Source organism: Atractosteus spatula, unplaced genomic scaffold (genome assembly GCF_055471065.1).
Source record: "Atractosteus spatula isolate fAtrSpa1 unplaced genomic scaffold, fAtrSpa1.hap1 Scaffold_10, whole genome shotgun sequence".
Lineage (NCBI taxonomy): Eukaryota > Metazoa > Chordata > Actinopteri > Semionotiformes > Lepisosteidae > Atractosteus > Atractosteus spatula.
This window is the reverse complement of record NW_028296653.1, coordinates 234,949-243,506: the sequence shown is the minus strand read 5'-3', so window position 1 is coordinate 243,506 and position 8,558 is coordinate 234,949. Positions and strand designations below refer to the sequence as shown.

Sequence of the window (8,558 nt, the reverse complement as noted above, 5' to 3'; positions counted from 1 at the left end):
AGCACCACCAATGCATTGATAAGTAATATTATTAAGTTGCTTAGCTATTTCTATAGCAAGAGAAAGCTCAAAACATAAACATAAATGTCATCTGTACCGGAAAGAAAGTGACACAGTTAATAGGACATTTTATAAATTGACAGTTTCCATATTTTAGAGAGTTTTCATTAGGTGTGATGTCAGTGCCACTGGTCTGTAGTCATTCAAGACTTTAGGTTGCCCCTTTCTGGGTACTGGCACCAGGCAAGATGTCTTCTAGAGCACCGGAACCCTTTCTAATCTCAGGCTGAGGTTGAAGATGTACTGCAGCACTGACCCCAGTTGGTCCGCACAGATCTTTAGCACCCTGGAGCTGACACCGTCAGGACCCGCTGCCTTCCCTGCATGGAGTCTCCTCAACTCCCTTCTGACCTGGTCAGCTGTGATGGATAGGCCGAGGAGGGCAGGGGAAGATGGAGTAGGAGTAGGAGGGATCTCATGATGGGGTGACTGAGGATATGAAGAGGGTGCCTGGGGTGAAGGCCTGTGAGGTGAATGGACATTAGACCCTGTATCGAATCTGTTAAAGAAAAGATTCAGCTCATTGACCCTTTCCAGGCCTCCCTCACTCTGTTCACTGCCAGACAGCTTGTATCCGGAGATCTTCCTCATGCCATTCCACACTTCTCTCACATTGCTCTCCCTCAGCCTGTCCTCCATTTTCCTCCCATAAGCCACCTTGCTCTCCCTAACTCTCACCTTCAGCTCTTTCTGCACTCGCTTCAGCTCCTTCTTGTCACCTGCCTGGAAAGCCCTCTTTTTCCTATTTAGGATGGCCTTCAGGTCACTGGTGACCCAGGGTTTATTATTGGAGAAGCACTGCACTGTTAACACAGACGTTTATGTAGTCAGTGATGCAGTGGGTAAGACCATCAATGTCATCTCCGTAAGGCTAACAGAGTACCTCCCAGTCTGAATTGTGTAATGGTGTAACGATTGCTTACAATCCAGCTAGACTCCCTGGCTACACGTTCCAGGCCAAGGCTGCAACACCTCTGAGAGAGCTGTGATGGCAAGGGTTCACACAAAGTCAGTGAAATCATCCACCGTGGAGACCAGAGTAAAACTCTGACCTTTATAGTAGAAGTGACCACAGAGGTCTGGGCTCAGCAGTCTTCGGTGTCCATCCTGTTGCCCATGAAGTGGACAGGCGATGGCCTGCTTTAATCCCAGATGATACGAAAGGCATAGGATCGAATCTCTCCAGAGGAGGTCCATTCAGATTAACACAAAAAGTGAGGCGAGTGAGGAGTGAACTTTTTATAAGCTAGTCTTTCCTTGGCTACCATATAGGCAGATCTGAATGAAGCTGTGGTTTCTTGAATTAAATTAGCATTCATTTCAAGTACCGTCTTTTTGCTTCGTCTTCGTCTTCGTATCAACGGCACTTTTATGTGATAAGCTATCACGGTGTTTCGCATACGGCCACCATTGAGTGTGAGAGCTGGCTTACCAGAGCGGTGACATCACCGCCCTTCCCTGTATTAGCTGCTGGGCTGAGGGGCGATCTCTCTTTAGCTCAACAGGCTGGGTCCCTGTTGAGTGACGCGGTAGGCCCGGGTTCGAGTCCCCGACGTTGGGGGGCCGACCTGATGCGGCAGCAGGCGAGGGTGCCCAAGTGAACCCGGTAGCGTTGCAATATTTTGTTTTCCGGAACTGGTTCTGCAAAGGGCTACTTACATCTCCATTAATCCACTCCTCAGATAAATGCATCCCAAGTGCTTTTTCTGACAGCAGATCTCTGCATACTATGCATCCCAAGTTTCCATTCTTAATGAAAGGCCACGGGTTACGTTTTGAACCCATGCTTTTATGGTTGACTGCCTGAACATACGGTCTCTGACTTCTGCATCTTTAGGAGCGTCTTCAACCTCCCAACCCTTCCCAGTAATGAGTTGTACTGCTCCCACTGCCGCAGAAAAGTCTTCACACAGGTGCTGCTTTTGCACGTTGGCACCCTGGCCAGTGGCCAAGAGCAGAGACCCACAGCCTGTAGCAGAATAACAGAATCCATGTAAGAAATAACGTCATCCAGTAGTATTCAGCAGTTGTGGACCAGACATCACAAACTTGTTTTCATCTGTCTTACTGCTATCTTTTTTGACTGTCCTGGTAGTCTGTGAAGATCGTTTGTGTGTGCGGTGTTTTCCTGAAGAACAGGCTGTGAAGAAATATTTCTAATAGAAAGGATAAATCAATACAGCAATATTACCTTTTTAATATGCATTATAATCGCATATTTCAGATGAATGCTGTATTTGCTTACCCCTCGCACTTTGCAATCTGAGGCAGCTGAAGCTCCACGTCTCCTCCCATGAAGTCTGTCTCCATACTATGGCTGTTCCAGTGCAGGCTCGCAGATTTTTTTTTTGTAATGGGAACTCAACTTAACCAAATCCCTTGGTGTATTTATATTATATTCTCATGTACAAGTAGAATATGCGACCCTTCCAATGAAAGACGGGTTACTTTCACCCAAGACTGGCAGGAGGCAGTCGAAACTCGCCACACCCGGACTGTTAACTCGATCAACCTTTTTAAGTAGCCTTGCAAATGAGCTCACACTGTAGGAAATGCACCCGATGCTGCAGAGGTGTCACATTTTACTATACATGTCAAACCAGTTGCTTTCCGTTGTGGATGTGCTTCCATAGTGATTTTTTTCCTCCATAGCCTCTGCTTTATCACTTATACAGTCAGCCTATTCCAGAGACATCTTCATTCTCTAACTATGAGCATGTAGATTCCAAAACGCTCTACGGCAGCAGAAGTGAGCAATTACCTGCTCGAAAACGAATGTGTTCCCAAAAGCATATACTGCATAATTATTTATGTTTGCACCATTTGCAAACATTCCCAATGCATCACCACCTTGTGTACTCTGCATTGTTCTATTTTATACCTTGACAGGAGAATACACTGTATTAATTGTTGCTACTGGGCTTGGAGCTTTGATTCGCCTACTTTTTCGACTAGCTTGCAGAGAAAGTCAATGCCCTGTTTTTTGTCTATCACATAATTAAAAAAATCAATGTAGAACACTATTACTGTGTATTTATTTTTGGGCGTTTATAATAGTCCCTGTTACCCCCGTTTGGATTAAAATCACAAATGCGTGTTTTAATTAAATGCTTGTATTGATTCACAATCTGACAATGCAAGATGGAACAAAAGCATCTGTGAAATCTCATACCCGAATGTCCCCCACCGCGCTCGACAATCTTGGGAAGAACACAGAACAGCCTGTTAATAAAATTGTTGCAACTTTGTTCTGTCAGTTCTTCCTCCCAGAACTTGTAAATCGCAGTGATCAGTTCTTGCTTTGTGCTGGGTTTTTCTGAATAGTCTTTCAGGGAATACATCAGGGAATTCAGGGGATCCATCTCTTGGACCTAAATCTGGGGATTCAGCTGGAGTTTTCAAACAGTTCACTCCCTCTGCTTTAAGCCTCGCCTTTGCAGCTGTGAATTTTGAGTTATTGTCCTGAAAGAAACGGTGCCTTGATCCAAAGTGCTCCCTGATGTATGGGACAGCATGCTGTTTGACCACAACTTCCTCAAAGAATTCACGATCTATAATTCCTTCAAAAAAAAAGAAGTGGTCCAAGGCCTCTTCTAGAAATAGCCCCCCAAATGTGAACTTTCAGTGCATTTTGGCTTTGGCTTTTTCATATCGGCCCCTTTTTATGAAATCGACACCATTGAAAACTGTTCTAGAGGCACTGTTTCATCAGTGAAAAGTCCATCATGATATGTTTCTCCCTGTTCAATCCATTGAAGTGCTTGCTTGAACCTTTCCTCTTTATTTTTTACCCTTATTATATGACATGTTGTGGTTTTTAATATCTCCATCCAAGCCCTCTGCACACTCTTCCTATCGATCTCGGACTCCCGTTCACAGCGAGGTCAGCTGCTGATAGCTCATTTTCCTCCATCACTTTGTCAGTGTCTCGCACAATAGAACTTGGGGGGTGGGGGAGGGGAGAGAGACAGTTGAAGAAAATAATTTCTGTACAGCTGGTACATTCTGACAACAATTGATTATAAGATGATCTGTCAAAGTGCAATGAAATAAAATATGCTAGACAGAGAGGCGGACATTATTATGCAGAAGACAAAGATCTGTGAAAGACTGTCAGTCTTGTGAATCAAAGACACTTAAAAACGCGTTTGCAATTTAAATTGAAATGGGGGGGGGGGGAATGAGGACTCTTATTTCTCTTATTATCAACAATCGTTAATAAAATGCTTTTATTCATTCATAATCTGACTTGCATAACGCACATTCCCGAATGCCCCCCTATCAACAATCTTAGGAAGAACATGAAACAGCCTGTTAATAAAATTGTTGCAATTTTGTTCTGTCAGTTCTTCCTCCCAGAACTTGTAAATCTCATTGATCGGTTCTTGCTTTGTGCTGGTTTTAGCCGTTTTCCAAATGTAGTCTTTCAGGGAATGCCATACCATCTCTGTTGGATTTAAATCTGGCGATTCAGCTGGAGTTTTCATCCAGTTCACTCCCTCTGCTACAAGCCTCACCTTTTGCTGCTGTGTGTTTTGGATCGTTGTCCTGTAGGAAACGGTGCCATGATCCAAAGTGCTCCCTGGTATATGGGGCAGCATGCTGTTTGACCACAACTTCCTTGAAGAATTCACGATTCATAATTCCTTCCAAAATAAGAAGTGGTCCCAGGCCTCTTCTAGAAATAGCCCCCCAACGTGAACCTTTAGTGGATATTTTGGCTTGGACTTGTTCACATATCTCCCCTTTTTACAAAATGACATGGTTGAAAACTGTTCCAGAGCCACTGTTGTTTCATCAGTGAAAAGTGCATCATGAAATGCCTCTCCCTGTCTCGTTTGAGTCTTTCCTCTTTTTTTTTTTACCCTTATCATGGGGCAAGTGTTGGGTTTTTTTTATATCTCCATCCAAGCCCTCTGCGCACTCTTATCGATGTCGGACTCACGCTCGCACAGAGGTCAGCCCACAGCTGTCTTTGAACTTGCGCCGCTGATAGCTCATCATTTCCCTCTGTCAGTTTGTCAATGGCTCACACAATAGGACTTAAAAAAAAAGAAATCAACATTTATAAAAATGTGTAGTGGTATTCACATGTAATAGAATATTGTTACAAAGTTATTTACCTTTGCATCATTACCTTAGTTTCTCTTTGCCTTCTCTCCCCTTTATAATGTCGTCTCGCTGTGCTTTCACAAAGATGTCCACCGAAGCCAAAAGCTGTACAATGTCTCTTGTTGACTTCCCATTTCTTTTCATCTTCATTATTTGGCGTGAGAGTCTTCTTGATTTTGGCCATAGTCCGTCTCCTTACCAAAGCTATAGTGCAGTATGTTGTCTGTCCCGACAAATGGTACAGATAAACATGTACTATACTGACTAGCTAATATCTGGGCAACTTTTCTTTCCTCAACTCGAACACAATATAAAATACTCAAATTCTTCTTTAATTTACATGAAGTTTTTCTCCGTTTCTCCAGTCCATTCGTCTTCCAAGCCATTCCGCAATCTGTTCTCTCTATCCTTATTCATTCTGAATTCCAAAATCCGTAAAGTACCACAAATCCGTGTCGTATCCAAATCACAAAACCGTAAACCATAATCCTTTATTTCTTCAATCTGTACCAACACCAACCTAATTCCACTATCTCCTCCAAAACGCATTCACCAACTGGCTTCCGCGCTGGTTCACTGTTTCCGGGGCACATATATTTTGTTTCCTGACGAGACACACCTGTGTCTCCTTGTTTTTCAGAATAAGGTCAGTTGGTTTTTCTTGGTGGCCATCTTGCTCAGGTCTAAGTGAAGTATATTGAGCAGGTCATTCCTGAAATACCTGTCCTGAATGACCTTTCCCCTTGTCATCTCACAATAGTTAAGAAAAAAAGACTTCTGAATCGGACCCAGATACCACAGAATAGTGTAATGGTGTAACGATTGCTTACAGTCCAGCTAGACTCCCTGGCTACACTTTCCAGGCTAAGGCTGCAACACCAATGAGAGAATTCACACAAAGTCAGTGAAATCATCCACCGTTGAGACCAGAGTAAAACTCTGATCTTTACAGCAGAAGTGACCACAGAGATCTGGGCTCAGCTGTCTTCTGTGTCTGTCCTGTTGCCCATGAAGTGGACAGGCGGTGACCTGCTTTAATCCCAGATAATACGGAAGGCATAGGATTGAATCTCTCCAGAGGAGGTCCATACAGATCAACACAAAAAGTGAGGAGACTGAGGAGTGAACTTTTTATAAGCTAGTCTTTCCTTGGCTGCCATATAGGCAGATCTGAATGAAACTGCAGTTTCTTGAATTAAATTAACATTAATTTCAAGTACCTTGTTTGGGAGAATTTCATTTTGCTTCATCTCTCCAATATCAACGGCACTTTTATGTGATAAGCTATCACAGTGTTTATATTTTTTTTTCCACAACTGGTTCTGTTTTATGGTTGAACCCAAAATTAGCAAGTGAAGTTCCGTTTTCTCTTTGGCATTATTGTCACTTTTCAATAACACATACAGAAATGTCACTGGAAAATTTCTCTGCAGATTCACTACACGCCTTTTTTGGGAGAACACTTAACCAAGAGTGACTTGTTAGCTTGTCTGCTTGTCAGGTGCAAATCTAAAGATGAAACGTTGCCTACTTCTGTAACAGCGCCAACATGGCCTTGATAAGTAATGGTATTAATTTGCTTAGCTATTTCTAAAGCAAGAGCAAGCCCAAAACATAAACATAAATAGCCGCTGTTCAGTGAAAAGCTAAACCCCCCCTGGCTCTCCTGTAATTTGCACCATGCCAAAGGGAAATTGAGGTGTTACAGCAGCCCAGCCCAAGAAAGCAAGACAGACATCAGAATACACTAAAATTAAAAACTACAGTAATACAATAAGAAAACAGAGTTAGGAAAAATAGGTGTATGCAAAATATGCTAATAGTCACTGTAAAACAATAAAATATGTGCAAAATGCACATACTGTAGGTATATACAGATTGGAAGTACCACAGTATAAACAGTATAGTAATGCAGTGTCCATGAACGAGCAGATGAAGGGCGAGCAGTCCTAGCCTAGGGCAGTGTTATACACCCTGACTGCCGCTGGGAGGAAGGACCTGCGGAAACGTTCCCTTGAACACTGTAGCTGGAGCAGCCTGTTACAAAAAGTACTCCACTGTCTAACTGCCTGCAAAACAAATTCATCTTAGTTTTAATCTCTAATGCTGCTTTTAAAGTACTGATACTGGCATTACACTGTAAATAAATAGAAATGTTCTTGGGGGATCATGGCTATAGTTTCTATATAAACCTAGAAACAAAACTGTACAAGCCCATACTCAAGCTAACAATGGTGAAAAAGTGAAGAGGGTTGATGAACAATTAACACTTATCCCCCAGCTTGGGCGTGTGCCAGTTCATGGTTATTCTCATCACCTTTTCTCTGTTCCTGACAGACGTCTCTCAAAACTGCATCATCTTGCTTTGATTGATGATTCAGTTCCACCTCAGTATTAAACGCATTGTTTCCACATTTAGTACTGCTCTAAGATCTCTGCTTTCTCCAAAAGGCATAAACGATTGCAGGACTGGTTCATGAATAGTTCTGGTTTTCTAACGTATTTGGTGTAGGGCATGTTTCTTTGCACCCTTGAATTCCAGAACCACCTGTATTTTCTTGGGTTTTCTCCTCATTGAATTGTTCTCCTGCTGTAATCTTATCAATGTTGTTGGAGTGGACGGTGTAAGTTTGAAAGCCTCAAGCACAGGCATGCTTGACTACACATATACAGTCTGGTGTTTGGGTGCAGCCTCTTCGATTCAAGGATAGCCCTCAGGTGAAGGTCAGACGGGATAAGTCTCTACTTCCTCAAGTACCCCTCCTTTTTAATAACACACTAACAGTTTAGACCAGGGGTATGAAAAGTATTCAAATAATGTTACTTGAGTAAAAGTACTGCTACTTCCAAAAACAAGTAACTTAGTAAAAGCACCTTTCCAGTTTTGCTACTCAAGTAAAAGTAGCAAAGTATCGTCTCTTAGCAATACTCCAGTAATCGAAAGTAAAAAGCAGCTGTCCTTTCTGCTGTTACCCTTGTTGTAACAGACAAATAAGTTCTGGATCCCAAGATGAAGTTTAAAAAGATTAGTTTTATTGCATGCAAGGAACAATAAAACCAAAGTATTGTTCAGAGTGCGGTTACAAAACTTCCAGTTTATATAGCTCTTTTCTGCCGCTTCTGACGTAGCTCAGGACTATGGTAATGGGGGGAGGTCATGGTGTTCGGACAGTTCACAGACTTTGGCCAAATGGTCAGTGTTAGGTTTCCTTCCTTGAGAACGGGTGTTTCTAGCTGGCATCTGGAATCTTTATCAGTTAGCCCCCCTTTCCTGCCATTACTCTAAGCCTGGAATGTCTTGTCACAAGAAGTCCATTCCTTGTGCAGAAAGGAATCAGTTACAGTTATACATAAACAATGTCAGGGCAGATCTTTCCTTTCTAGGT

General features: G+C 42.6%; 1 pseudogene; it reads right to left on the bottom strand.

Moving 5' to 3' along the window:
• Positions 1-255: 255 nt before the first annotated feature.
• On the bottom strand, positions 256-5,558 carry LOC148810244 (uncharacterized; annotated as a pseudogene).
• Between the last annotated feature and the right edge of the window lie 3,000 nt (positions 5,559-8,558).